Here is a 16,054-nt window from a genome sequence, read left to right on the forward strand (position 1 = left end):
AATTTGACTCAATGATTCAAATCTCTTAATAACTACAAACTTCTCAGCTTCAACTAACCAGCATTAATTATACTAGTGAACCAAAGGTTTCACTTCAGTGGTGCTGGCCTCTTTTTAATTCTAGCTGATTCTTCAGTCCTACCTCACCAACGCAACCAATTCTTAACCAAAATAGCAAACTCTCAATTCAAAACATCATTTGGATGGCCCTAGGATAGTCTTTGGCTTCTTCTGAAATAACAGAAGCTACTGTGTATTGTATACACTGCTCTCAACCTTCTTATCCTCCAAGATCTCACAGGATATATCTCACTAAACATTTAGTCAGCTACCTGTGGTTGGTGAAGCCATAGAACCTTGTAGAAAGACTACCACTGCCAGTTTCCTAAACCACTATCATTTCTCGGAATTCTAAACATGTCTACCATGTACACAGATAAATGTAGCTTTCATCCCTCATCAAAGAATCCCAGACACCAAGCAGATGTTACGGGAAGCCACAACTAGTCAAATGCAGAAATAAACTGGCAGTAGAATGCTTGACCTCAATCAGTGCATTCATAGCACAAGCCCTACACTTAAGTCTTAGAACACATTACTGAAAAAGAAGCAGAGAGATTGTAAGAGCCACAAGACCAGGACACCTTCAGTGAGATAGGCTCTATTTAGTATTTTTTAAAACACAAACATAAAGTGGAGACAACTGGCAGATTTGAGTGGAGTTAGAGGATGGAATGTGTGAATGTGATCAAGTTATATAAAATTCTCTAGGAACAAACATATTATATTATTTTTAAATAAAGAAAGTTTATTTCCAAAGGTCCTTTTACAAAGTTGTTTATACAAGTTCTACTAATGTTAAAATTTTCTACATCTTATGAATAAGCAGTTATATTCATGCTTTCTAGCAAAGTTGCCTATAGAAATGATTGCATTGACCTTATTGAAAATAGAATAGACAAATCCTAGAAATTTTACATATTGCTCAACTGAGAACAGATAATCATTCTATTCATATAACACCATAGTAGACAATAATAGCAATCTACATGGATAAATCACACTTTATCAATTATACCAACTGGAATAGAATAGGAGTGTATACTGCATCATTCCACTTACTAAAATGTCAACAGGTGGTTTGTTTCCATGGTGTAATGACAATTTAGTATGCAATGTGAAGAAGACCACCCTTGGGATGAAAGGGGGAATGCCTTCATCATTTATGGTGTTGAACCTGAGTCTGGGTTGACACCATTCACTTACTGTTCATTCACCGGCTGGTAAACAAACATTGAATGCTTTTTTTCTGTGCCTGGTTTTCAACATTAAATATTGATATAAGGAGAGTTTTCTCTTAGTCAACTTTGTAAAATCTGAATATGGCTTTATGATTATGCTGTAATGTTTTTGGATGGTCTGAATTGTTGCTGTCTAGAGACCATATTCATCCCCAACCATGGATATATTTCATATAACATTAAGAACAACAATCAATTGGACTCCTGGAGCTCGGCCTGGTGTTTGGCTGTGGATCTCTGTATCTGCTTCCATTAGTTACTGGAGAGGGATTCTATGAGCAAGGGCATCAAGACCATGATGGGGAAATCTACAGAGACAACCAAACCAAACTAGTGGGAACTCATGAAATTTAGATCAACAGCTGTGGAGCCTGCATTGGACTGGACTAAGCCCTTTGCAAAGCGAAACAGTTGTATAGCTGGATCTGCTTAAGGGTCCCCATGGCAATAGGATCAGAATCCATCCATGATGCATCAGCAGGCCTTTTGGAGCCCACTACCTATGATGGGACACCTTGCACAGCCTTGAGGCAAGAGGAGGGACTTGGACCTGCCTCTATTAAATGTACCTCCCCCTGGGAAGGCTTACCTTCTTGTAGGAGGGAATGGGAGGGTAGGTTGGAATGGGGAAGCTGGAGGGGTAAGAGGAGGGAAGAGAGGGATCTTTGATTGGTATATAAAATAAATTAAAAAAAAATTCTTAATTAAAAAAAAAACAATAAGACTCTAATTCACTAGTACTCGTCCAGCATAGTTTTTATGTTTTACTTCTAGTATTTCCTTATGCTTGTTTTAGTTGTATCACTTGATGTCTGGAGTAAAACTGAATTTAGATAAAGCCAAATGTATCCACAGTACTGGAATTGTTTGTCCATTTACAATTTTGTGAGTGTTGGCGAGACATGAATTCTAAAAATATTTAATTCATTTTATTTTGAACTTTCCTTTTAAGTTCTCTCCCTGAGTCCAGGCTCTCTACTTCCTTTGAGGCACATTGTACACCCTTGGGTCTGAGAAAAGCCCCACGTGGAAGCTGTTCCCTGGGGAGTCTTGTATGGAGAATGACTCCTGGATTGTGGAGCACAGTTGGAGTTGTCAGTGGTGTCCGGGAAAAACAACAACCATAAAAATGACTCAGGAACTCTGAAGATTGCATGGAAGGTTTTTGTTTTGTTTTGCTTTTCGTTTATGGCAGAACTTCTTGCAGCCTACAACTGGCTTTGTTCTGTTTCTTCCCCAGGTCGTTGTCCCTCTAATTTCTTGATTTGAAAAATAAATTCAGCTTCGTGGGGCTCTTCTTCCTAATTTCGCATCCATGGATGTAGACATAAGATCATGACCTAAGCTTGCATTTTATTTCTCTTCTGTTTTATAATAGCTTGAGTGACTCTGAGTGTTTCCTGTTGCTTTATTTATCTGATTGCTTCACACAGTTTTTCTCTATTCCACTATTTCGAGAAAAAGAAGAAATATATTGCCACCAGTGCCTGATCTGACAAATGTAAAATCAAACCACGGTCGTGGCTGGTTTTCATGAGAGGAAAGATATAGAAGTCAATGTATATTATCAAGCACTACATTGTTTGCTTCAAGTCATTGTTTTGTGCTTTTAAATTCTTTTTTTCATTATTGTATATATATAAACAGTAATGTATAATAGTAGCCTAAAAGCATCTATAGCTGAATTTTTCATAGTTTTCAATGTTTTTCTATAGCATTTATTACTTAATTTACAGATAATGATTTCCTTTAAACTAAACTGCACAATTTAAAATTTGCTTTTAATGGCTACTCTGACTGCTTTCTCTTTCACTCACCTTTAGTGTGTGACTCCTTTTGTTTTCCAGTGGTTGCAGGACAAGGCAGGACACAGGAATTTTATAAATGGCTGTGGGACCTTGGTGCCGGGTGAGACCAGGAAAACTTTCAGCTATAACTGAGGAAATAGATTTCAAGACCTCAGTCTTTAAAAATGTCTTATTTACAATTTGCAAACTTTTAGTTTCGACCTCCTGAGTCAAAGTCATTAATGCTTCATGTACTTGAACTTGGAGGTCAGTGAATGATCTCAGGACAGGAAAGCTGATGATATCTGCTTACATTTTCACTAAACTGACTCTTTATTTCTATTTTGCTTGAAGAAATGCTTTTGCCTATGTCACTGTGTACTTGTAGGAGTAACCATGAGTAAATTTTTGTGACTGTCACAGCGTACATAGGTGCACAGCAGTGGCCACCTGTGCCTTACTATGTCTTTCTCAAGAAACTTCTTGCTGGCCTCGTCATTACTCTGAAAAATTTATGAAACCCTGTTTTCTTGACGTAAGTTGTACCTTTCTCATAGCATTAAACATTTAATATAACAAAGTCAGACTGTGATTTAAAGAAAAACAGAAAGAGTCACATGATGCTCAGACGTGCAGAAGCAACAAAAGCACTTCTTAAAATGGGCCGTATCGTGGTCAAAATAAATAGACATAAGCAAAGCTTTAGGCTACCTTTGTTTTAAACAGCAGCACCCTAAGTATACACATGATGGTTTCCTATTGGTTTTAGATGTAAGGCAACTCCACGTAGTTAAAAGGGAGGTTTATTTTGTGAGGTAACTTACAAGTAAAGTGATAGGTTACAGGGTCCGGGGAAGGTGTAGCACAGTCCAGCAGTGTTCTCTAGAAAACTTGCTGTCTACCTCCAGTGTCCAGGATCCAGGAACCAAGAGAGCCGGCACATCCAGATCTCGGGTCTTAAGGGCTCCTGTCTCAGCTCTGTCTTGTAGGCATGACAGTTACCGGAAGCCTGAATGGGGATAGTACTTCCAGGTCAAAGTTGGAACAGTTACCCACTACAGTTTTCCTTTCAGGGGGTTTTGCACCTGCTGGGTCTAATTTACATAAGTTTATTGAACATGGTCTAGTATAAAATATTCCTTTCAGAAAATGAGAACAACATTTGACGCAATTTCTCTACTTTGATGATTTTTCTGATTGAACAGGTTTCCATCTCCTTGACAGGTTTCCTTTTTATTTCATTTACTTCCAGCAGCTTAAAATACAGGACAGTGTCTTATGAGTTATTTTAAAGCTCTCAGTCCATCCAGTATACATACACAGAGACATACATGCATGCACACAAAACACACACACACACACACACACACACACACAATTTGAAATAAATATATGAATATAAAACTACAGGAATCCTAGTATTCCCAACACAAGATGGAAGGTAAAGACAAAAAAATCAGTCATGGGTTAAGGGTCATATTTACTGTGAACAACAAAGACACCCTTCTCTGAACAAGTGAACCTGCTGGCACACAAGTACCTGCATTCACACATGAACACACACACACACACACACACACACACACACACACACCATTTACACAAAGAGAAAGATCTTTTTAAAAAGAGCTACAATAACAGTACTAGCTATGCCACTTATTAATAAAGTATCCCTTAGAGAAGACTCTTGAAAAGAAATAGGTTTAGCAACAAAATCATAGAAGATAGTTATCCTAGAATGGGGTGTTGTCTTATGAAAGATAAAATAAAACAGATTTCTTATTGTATCATTAGTATTTTCTTTATAAAACACATGACACTACTGAATAAAATGATGGCCTTTTGAGTCATATGTTTTAAGTTTAATTTAATATCCATTAAACCAAACACAATAAATGGACAACAAGAAAGTATCACCTTTATGTCATTTGAAAGTTAATTATGGGCTTTGCTTAGAATTTAGACTGCAGTTTGGGAAACTTTGAGTTAAAGAGTAGCAATTTTTCTTCTTTAACAAGAGAGGTGACCTCAGCCTTCAGTAAGTGCTTGGAGGAAACATTTAGCACAGCAAAATTGCAAGAGCGTCCCAGGAGAAAATGAACTGCCATTGATACCAATGCCCTTTATAAAACAGGAACTTCAAAACACATTTTTACCTTAGTGAAAGAATAGAGATAGGACTGATTAACTCCAAACTAATCAAAGACTTGGCTGAAACACTAAGTGCAATAATCTCAAAGCCTTTCTAAACAAAAGTAATCAGGAAGCTGTACCACACTAATGACTTTTATCATAAGAGCTTAAAATCTCTGTACACTTAGTTAAAGGTGTTATTTCAAGATAGGGGCTGTCCGTAGCTTCTATTGTACTATGAACTTGGTGTATATAATGGTAATAATGTAGAGTTGGAAGACCTTTATTTCACCAAAAATCATCATTTGTAGAATCTTAGGGGCTGCTAAACGTTAACACACACACACACACACACACACACACACACACACACACACACACACACACACCTGCCCAAAACAAAGTAGAAAACAATAGCAAAGTTTATATATATATATACTCTCATTTATTTATTTCATATATCTGCCCACTGTATAATGCATGAAAGCCTCTTCCATTGTCAACTTAAAGCATATTATCTCCAGATTTGACTACTAAAATTTCAGCACAGATTTTGAATATCATCATTTTACCAAGTGATTATAATACAGTCACTCTAGGGTAAGTAAACATGGTCCATATAAGAACCTCAGAGAAAATACATTCCATTACAGCTTAGGCTATTCTTGAGAAGAAATGTTTTGTGCTTGGTTTAAACTGATGAAATCGAGTGTTCTAAGACCATCACTATCCTCTGTAGACTACATAAATAGAAATAAAGGCGAAGTTAAAGACACATATTTTATTCATTAAATTATTTTATGATTTTATATGTCTATAACACATTTCAATTATGCTCACTCAACTTTTAAAAATATTTTACTTTTTGACAATTTCAAACATTTATATTATGAATTTTAGTCATTTCATACTCTATTTTCCTCTCATCCCACAGAACTTTTATTTTCAGCAAATGCCTGGCCTATTGTAATATTTTACTTTTATGTCTGTTACGCTGAGTTTAATTAGAATTTTTTCTTTATTAAGAAAGTTTTCATTCATCTTACATACCAACCACAGATCCTCCTCTCATCCCTCCTCCCATTTCCCTTCCACTTTCCCCTCCACTCCCCCATCCCCTCCTTCAAAAATGTAAGGCCTCCCATGGGGAGTCAGCAGAGCCTGGTACAGTCATTTGAGGCAGAGTGGTTATTTATGAGTGCAATACAACCAATAATTACTACATCGCTGAGGAAAATGGCATCCCCCCTCCCCAAACCACGGCTTGTCAAAGTCTCACAGTACAGAATAGAGCCACACTGACCTGCCTCATCCTTTTTGAAAAGTTGATGGCCAATTTTGTGAAGGTCTTATGCAGATAATCACAATGGAAGTGTGTTCATGAGGACAATGCCTAAGACTCCTTGTTCGTATTTCTCGGTCATCTTTTTATTTCTTTTCTTTTCTTTTTTTTTTTTTGCGGGGGGGGGGTGCGGTTTTTCGAGACGGTTTCTCTGTGTAGCTTTGCGCCTTTCCTGGATCTCGCTCTGTAGACCAGGCTGGCCTCAAATTCACAAAGATCCACCTGCCTCTGTGTCCCGAGTACAGGGATTAAAGGCGTACACCACCACTGCCCAGCTAATCTTTTTATTTCTTTCTCATCCCTCATCTGTGATGTTCTCTGAGCCTCAGAAGAATGAAATAGCTTCATCACAAGGGTTGAGCATTGTTATCAGCCATTTATTCTTGGCACATTGTACCGTTAAGGCTTTATGTATTAACCTCCACCTGCTGCAATAAGAAGCTTCCCTGGTACAGGCTGGCCACAGCACTAATCTATGAGGATACACTTGAGCATTTAGAAGGCAATTTGATCTGATGATTATTTAACAAACCAACAGTTAATAGGTTCCCCTCTCAGGCCTATGAATTCTCCAAACCACTGGTATTGATCAAGACTACAGAACCAGGCGTGAGTTCCTTTCTATTGAGCAGTCCTCAGATCTAATCAGACTATGATTGGTTACCTGCCCCTACAAACCATACCACTATTACACTAGAAGACACATCTGGACTAACAGGTCACTGCTGTCACTTCTACTGTAGTCCATTAATGGTTGTTGGGGGTATGGATGTCACTTTCTATGGTGGTGCACCCACTGATAAGTTGCTCTTTCTTTTCTTTAGTAAACAGCCTCACACCGTGCTGATGTAAGTCACAATAATGGAGAGTGAAATTATTAATCTTTACTGTATAAAACTGTCAAAGAATAAGAGAGAGAAATTGTCCATTGACAGGAAATTGACAGAGCTGATGAAAATCAGATGTTTGCACTTTCTTAGAGAATGATTGCTATTGGCTAATATAAAACTAAAGCCTAAAAGAAAAAAAAGGAAAACCTCATAACCAGTACCAAACTTTAAGCTCCCTCATATAAAACACATTTGTTATACATACTGCTCATTAGAGCAAATGTAGTTTATGATTTTTCAAATCATTTCAATAATATTAGATTAGATATAGCAGTTTAGGGCTAGAGTTAGGGTTAAAGGTTAGGGTTAGGATTAGTGTAGGGTTAGGGCTAGGAGTTAGGTGTTAGAGTTAGGGGGTTAGGGTCAGACTAAAAAAAACGATTAGATATAGCTAGGTCTTGGTTGTTTTGGGGATATTACTGCTAAAGCCATCAAAAGTTCGATGTGCACTATGAATTAACCCAACAAACATTATTATACCAAGTAAAGATGCCCAATATAAAAGACTACATATTATATCACTCTACTTATATAAAACGTACACAAGGTACAAATTCATCTGTAGAAACAGAAAGTAGATAGTGATTCTAGGCGTGATAACCTGGGGAAATTTGGTGTGTGAGGAGGAGTTAAGAGTAAAGTATTTCTATTTATGTGGTTATAAAATGCCTAATAACTCATTGCAGAGATCTCATGGCTCATAATCCAATATTCCCTTGTCATGGTCTCATTTTCTATGAATTCTGTTAAGCTGTATCTAGCTTCGTTCTAAAATTTTGACATACAAAGCTTCAGAATATTCATGACATTTAAGCCCTTGATGATATTTAAATTGCATACTTTTCTTAGTGTCAGTATGAAATCCCACAGCTTCTTGATTCCATCAGCGGGATGTGAGTCATCCCTTGCCTCAGAACATCTGTGTTTTTGGTGCTACCTACATTACTTACTTTGTAATCCTCTCAGTTCTCACATCACTTTTCACAGTACTATAGCACCTGTTGTCAAGCAGTTCTTATTTTACTCAGTGGTGGTCTCAAATCACTAAAGAGGCTCTGGGACATAAAATATAGAAAGTCAGATTAATTGTGGTGCTCTGTGGTAACACTGCAAAGAGAGATAGTTAGCAGAGAGAAAAACAGAGAGCATGCCTCTGGAGTGTGGACCATGCATATCTTCACGTAGCTTTCTGGAGTCTTAGAATGGAAAGGACTCCCTGACAAATAAAAGGTATGAATGAATACTGAATATTACTGAATTGCACATTTAAATGGATAAATAATCCCATCTGAATTTCATCTCAATGAAAGTGTTATCAAAATTAAAAATTAAGTATTTAGGGGCTGTACAGTGCACATAGAAAACATCTTTTCACATGTGAAATGAGAATAAAGAAAGATTGTCTGCCTCATCCTAGGCTAAATATTAGTTGCCTACTTAGGACAAAAGTTTATACATAGTAACAAGAATATGAAGTTTCAAGGTTATAAATCAAAATCTAAAGATAAATTTGATATTAATCAACATTTCATGTGATATTGATGAGAACATGAGATGAAATAATCAGAATTTCACGAAAGAGGAAGAGCTTAGTTGCACTTGGGCTTTTCTACCACATATACGTAAGTAAGCATACTAAATTTTCTATTGGTCTTTTAATTTGTTATGTTAAAGTATTAAACAATTAAACATTAAAAAACGTTTGTTTAGGCTTTTGTTTAATTGAAATGCATTTTTTCTTTTATGCCATTTCAAAATATAAGTAAATGAAATGACTTTCCATGATAAAAATTATTCTGGAAATTTGTTGTATGTTTGCATCCAATAACATTGTTTCCTTACAAAGTCTTGAAATTCTTGATGTGTGAATATATGCACTACACCACTGTATAGACACACAAAGATCAAAAACTTATTTTATCACACATTCTCAGAAAGCTATATTTCATACTGATTGATCACAGAAGTATATTTTCAAAATGATGTAAGGAAAACTCGAGGGCAAGTTTGTTGTGATTAAAAGGACAAGGGAGTGCAAAATATGAAACAAGAATCATAGACAGTGGTTGATACACTTTAGAAATCTAAATTCTGCTGGGGTATTGACTGAAATTTGAACAGAATAATTTGAAATACAGAAAAATGTACTACTAAGAATTTTAAATATCAGCTAAAATGAAACAGGAAAATTTCATTATCTGAATGTAAAGTTGCTCTCCTTTTTAACATATACTTAGTCTTTGTAATAACCTGATTTAATTTTTAAAAAATACTAAATATCCGTCACTCATATTCAAGTGTCATTTTGAATTTTTAATTAAATTACACTAGGAAAAATATCTGTTCCCATATTTTCAATGTATAATGTGAAGTGATTAAATTTGAAATTGGAGAGTTATGTTAAGTGAAAAACATCATAAAGCTGGAATGAGAAGCCAATCTGCATGAAAAAATTTTCTAACAATAGGTCATTTTGTATTGAGAATGATATTATAAGCTATCACTTGATAGAAACATGTCTTCCTAAAAATATTTGATGACATTTCTTTCTTTATTTATTTTTATTTTATATACCAACTGTGATTGGTATAATGACATTTCTTAATAAAATTAAATTCAAGAGTTAGACAAATTTATTTGATGGAAAATTACTTGATTTTGTTATATTCTTCTACTTCTTTTCTTGGTCCTAAGCATTGAACCTCCATTCTGCTAGGCAAGCATTCTACCACTGAGATATAGTTGAATCTTTATTTTTTAAGCTTATGCATGTGAAGTAAAAATAAGTCAAAAATTATTAGTTTCTCGGGCATATTTCATTATTCAAAATATCCTTATTCATTTTGTGTGTTGTGCATTAATTTTTTTGTTAATACTAGCCACTTTCATACTCAATCAATTTTGTTTCTAATTTTCTTTAAACTCCTGGAATCCAAATTGTGCTGTCAATATAATGTAGTTAATTCTGGGTGTGCAGCTATTTACTGGAGCATGGTTGGCCTACCTGGGATCGCACTCTTAAAGAAAATGAACTTTCCCTCTTTCAGAAGTTATCAATTACCGGTAAGTCATGAGCTAGTTGTGACACTTTGTCTTTCCACATACCCTTCTCCCTACCATATAATCTAGGATTACATTTGGATGGAGCTTTTGTGGGTCTTTTGCATGCTGATATAATCACTGTGAGTTCTATGGGTAAACATCTTAGTGTATATAGACAACATGGCACCCTTGTAGTCATTCAACACCTCTGCCTTTTACAAACATTCCAGTCCCTCTTCCAACATGATCTCTGAACCTTGAAAGAGGGGAGTGACATATAGATATTCCATTTAGGGTTGAACAGTCTACTGCCTATTTTTCTCTCCATGTTAACTAGCTTGGGGATCTTTGTATTAATGACTATCTACTATAAAATAAGCTTCAATAAAAGTTGGGAAAAGCACTGTTTTGTGGATATAAAGATATTAGGAGCCAACCTAATACTGTATCCATTTAGCAGAATAATAGTAGTAGGTTCTCCTCCAAGCTTTATGAATGATCTCTAAGATGGAGGAACATCCATACTACCTTGCGCTATTAAGGATAGAGACAAAAGGAACATACATCAGCATAATAAATGATCAGTGTTTGCTGATGCTTGTTAATTGTTGTTGCTTCTTGGTACAAGCTTCCTCTATTTTGATTTCCAGGTCTGGGGTCATTTATTATTGTTTTCTTGGGTATAGTTAAACTCTTTTAAGTTTAAGTTTTTATATGATATTGTTGAAAATAATTTCTGTGGCTTTCATCTGGATTTGTTTTTCTTCCTATATCCCTATTATTCTTAGATTTTGTCTTTTCATAGTGTTCTGGATTTCCTAGATGTGTTGTGTGAGGAGTGTTTTACATTAAACACTTTCTTTTCATATCCATTTCTTTTATCATGTTCTCAATGCCTGAGAGTCTCTTCCATCTCTTGTATTCTGTTGGTGAAGCTTTCCTCTCGGGTACTTACAGTTTCATTTCCATATTTCCTTCAATTTGGTTATCTTTATTTATTTTCTACCCACTTTCAGGTCTTGAACACATTTATTCATTTACTTCCACTGTTTGGTTTTCTTAGATTTCTTTTAGTGATTTATTCATTTCTACTTTAAGGAACTCTGTCATATTTAAAAAGGCTATGTTAAGGTCTTTGTCTTGTGCTTCATCTATGTTTCAATTTTCAGGGTCTACTGTGGTAGAATTGTTGAGCTCTAGTCTCTGCATAAGGTCCCTGCTGCTAAAGTTAGTTCATTTTATGCTGGTGTCTACGTATCTGGCTTTAGAAAGACTGTAACTCAAGGTGCTGATATCTGGTCTTCTCTGTGTCGGGTGGTTGTTTTATTCCTTGTTGTCTCCTGCCCTCTCTGGTTCTTAGGAGAGTGTGGTAGCTGTGTGTTGCCTGGTAGGGAACTCTTCTGAGATTCTGACAGGTGTGGCCAGAGTGTTTGGGGGAAAGTCTATTCCTAGGTATTGGAAGCTCACACTCGGGAATGGTTATAGGCTGGTAGGGGGTGAGTGGGTCCACAGGAGAGGAAAAGAGTGGGTATTCTACCAGGATCTCTATAGTTCCCTAGGACTAGAGATAGAGAGTGAGGAGAAGCCACAATGGGTAGCTTGCCTGAATTCTGGGGATGATACTGGGGAAGTGAATGTGGAGGAGAAGAGGGAGAGTTAAGCTTCTGAAGCTTACCTACTTGCTTTGCTGGTCTTACTTATTTCTTTATGAGGCTTGGCTGGTGGTTTCCCAGAGAAAGCCTGCTAGAGTTGGGTGCTAGGATAGCAAGATGAGTCTGGAGGAAGGTTGGAAAAGATCTGCATGATCCCATGGAAACAGAAAACAGGTGTTCTGCTGCAGAGATTGTGTGAGACTAGAGAACTGGACTTGGAGGAAAGGAGGGAGAAGTGAAGATCAACAGTTAGCCTATCTGCTTCCCTGGACCAAGTAGCCTGTGAGAATCCTAAAATACATTTTAAATTATCTTTGTAGCATCGATGTCTGCTGACTTCCTGTTGACCCATTCATGTGAGTGTGCAGGATTCTCAAGTTCAGGCTTCTGTCCACAGGCCTTGGGCTTTCAGCTCACTTTCCGGAGGAGGTTGCCGCAATTCTGTTTGGAGAGTAATTAGCAGAAGCTCCCTGAAAAGACAATGGGAAGACTTTCTGGCCTTATAAAACAAGGAAATAAAATTGCCACAATTGCCCCATCGTCTATAATCAGTGAAATTGTAACCACCAGTTGAAGTACTGAAATGTCAGTGCTAGAGGAGAAAGGCAATTAGTCAGCTCCAGAGCCACACGGACCTGCGGGGTTCCTATACGACATGGTAATACATTTCATGTTAGAGTTAAACTGTGTGGATTCATTTTTGATTTATATTATTGGCCCTCTCTTCTTTTTCCCCAATTACTTTCCTTTCATCTAACAATTGCACAACTGCTTTTATAGCATTTTCCTATTCTTACCAACATTTTATATATTGTGATAGTGAGGTCAAAAATGCTTAAGCAAATAATCTAATTTTAGGTAACACAAACCCAAGTCCTTCTTTCTCAAACCAATGATATTTTTCAGGTCAAAATATTCTCAGTCAGCGCTGAAATTGTTACAGTATCGCAATTATTTTGAACTCTCCTTTGAAAGCATAGTTGCCTATCACAGAAAGTGGTGTGACAAACATATTCCTAAACATTAAGTCTCAATAATGTACTAAAATGAGGTGACTATTCAAAAAACCCAATCCTCAGAGTAGATTTTAGTTATTATTCTAAATCAGCATAATTCTCACAATGTATTTTTAATTTGCATTTATTTGATGGTTAAGGAAGTTGATCACATTTTAGTGTTTCCTAGACATTTGCCTTTCTTGTTTTGAGAATTTCCTATTCAGTTACACACCCCATACTTCAATTGGATAGTTTAGGTTCTTTTCAAATTATTTTCTTTATTTTGAGAACTTTGTTCATGCATACAGTGAGCTATGATTATATCTAACTCTATTCCCCCTTTTCAGCTCTGCCCAAATTCAATTCCCAGTCAATACAGATAGTTTATTTATAAGGGTAGAATTGTAAACAACCACCTTTACAACACTTAGCACCAGTTAGAAACAGCCATGCGAGTAAGCAATAAGCCATTTATTATGTATGATAGTAATAGCTTCATGACAGGCTTAAATATGTTAGCATTGACAGGATGCAGCTGAAGGATGACATGGGAAGGAAGACTCAGACTATGTGTGCAAGACAGTATTCATGCAAGCACAAAGTTATATGTGGTATATCACTCACTGCCCATAGGGAAGAAAATGGTACCCTATGGAGCAGTATACAGAAATGTTATAAATTAAGTATATACTTGAAAGTAAAAAAAAAGACTTTTTTTTACATTTTAAAAAACAAAAATGTTAATAAAACTGAATTTAGAAGGAAAAGCTCATTAGAATTAGAAAACTAAAAAAAGTGTCAGCAATATAAACGCAGAAAGACATTCTAGATATATCTCATTTTCAAGTGCTCATAAATCAAATACTAAGAGGAGGATCAGGCTGCTTAGTGGAAGTGCATGCCAGACTGATTATAAATTTGGGATATATGTCAAATAAAGAAGAAAAGAAAGACAATTTTACACATAGTTAACTGCATCAAAAGGTCTACTTCTGAGAAATGATATTAACTCCAGAGCAGTGCTTATCACACTGAAAATGGATCACCCAGAAAGCAAAGGGTTTCTATTAGACTGTTGCTGGCGCTCAACTTCCAAGTAAGAGGCAGAAATTGCATTTGCAGTATTCCCCAGAGCGTTTCTTACTTCTATCACTTTGGTCTTGGCTGTACTGACAGTGCAGCCTTGCACAGTCCTTTACTTTATGAAAAGCTCGAAGAGGGTAATTGAGTACAAGGAAAGAAAAGAATTCACTTCAAGGTTATGTTCAAACTATTTAGCATTGAATTCCACCAATAAGAAATCTGCTGGTTTGAAGCAAAGTTGAGCTAAGCAAAATAAATGAGCCCTTTGAGGCAGATGGTGGAAGTCTGTATTGTTACACGAATTTCAAGAATGGTTGATACATGCATACCAGTAAAAAGAATTGATCAATTTAGCCTAAACAATATTCAGTAAAAGTACTGAAGACAGGAAGAAGAATCAAAGAAAGTATATACAAAATAGTCAAAAAATTCAACTAATTTTATTTACCATCTTTTTACTTTCATGAGTCAGGATCAGGAGACTATTTATCCTACATTCTATATAATAAACAGAAGTTCAATGCAATAAGCAGTAATACAGATGTAGCTAATTGCTACCCTACTGCAAATGTACTACTATTGTAAATAGAAGTACCAGCTGTTCTCAGAAAGAATACCGAATGTGATAATTAAGGGAAACAATAATAATAATAGTTATTTGAGGGCATGAAATATCTAAGCTCTCATCAAATACTAATAAAAATGGAATTCTTATATGAACTAAACTCATTTTCCAATTATTAAGCAAAATATTTAATGCCATTAATTCATATTATTACCATCACTCAAAAATCAGTATTTAAAGAATCTAGTGAATATTAAAATGTAAAGGATGATCATGTAGTAATTGTTGCAATGTACAATATTATGATTTTAGTGCATAAATAAACCTGAACACACCAGTCCTTAAAATTTCACATATTTTGGAAGCTGTTGTCCAAATAAAATTCACTATAATTTTATTTTTAGAGGAATGAGTAAATGCCAATAATAACTATGCAGACAGTGAGAGATTTGCAAGAAACAGATACAGAACACCAACTGTGAGATATTTTCAAAGATTTGACATCATAAGGGTGACCCAGTGATCACTAAATTGAGCAAATTGAAATAGAAGTACTAGAAAGAATAGTGTGTCTATTACATAAAATAATTAGACTGGAAACTATAATAACTTTAATTTTTTATTTAATAAAGAATTCAAATGAAGGAATTATAATAAATGAGATTTACCAATGTGCAAAAATCCTCAAGTGTTTATGGGGCCTCACAGTTCCTTTGTGGCAAATATTTGTGTGGGTATGTGGACACATTTTTGTGTGTGATACATAGGAATGCCACAGCTCTTGTCAAAGGACAGCATGAAGAATACCTTACCTTCCACCTTGTTTTACAGAGACTCTTTTTGAAACTTCTCCAAGGAATATTTAAAGCTATTTGGACCATAAGCTTCCAGTTCTCTGGTTCTTTGCAATCTCACTGTAGAATGTGGATGGTACACACTCTTTTTCTTTTCCAGATTTTAAGTAATTCTGGAATTTAAACTCAGTTCCTCATACTTGGGTTGCAAGTCAATTTACCAACTGATCAATCTCCTAAGCCCACAGTTATATATTAACTGATGTCTTTCCAGGGAGGTACCAGATCTGTGTGTTCCCACCACGTACATTGGGTTTGCTATGCCATTTTGAAAAGTCAAAGTCATTAGTAAAATTTCAATAGTCTATAGTTTGAAGGTTTAAATAGCTTCAGGTGAGACAAATTCCCTCATGTAGAAAGCACTTTACATTTAATTTAGGATGATACTGGGGAGATAAGAGAGGACT

The sequence above is a fragment of the Peromyscus eremicus genome, chromosome 12, assembly GCF_949786415.1.
Source record: "Peromyscus eremicus chromosome 12, PerEre_H2_v1, whole genome shotgun sequence".
NCBI classification, from domain to species: Eukaryota; Metazoa; Chordata; class Mammalia; order Rodentia; family Cricetidae; genus Peromyscus; species Peromyscus eremicus.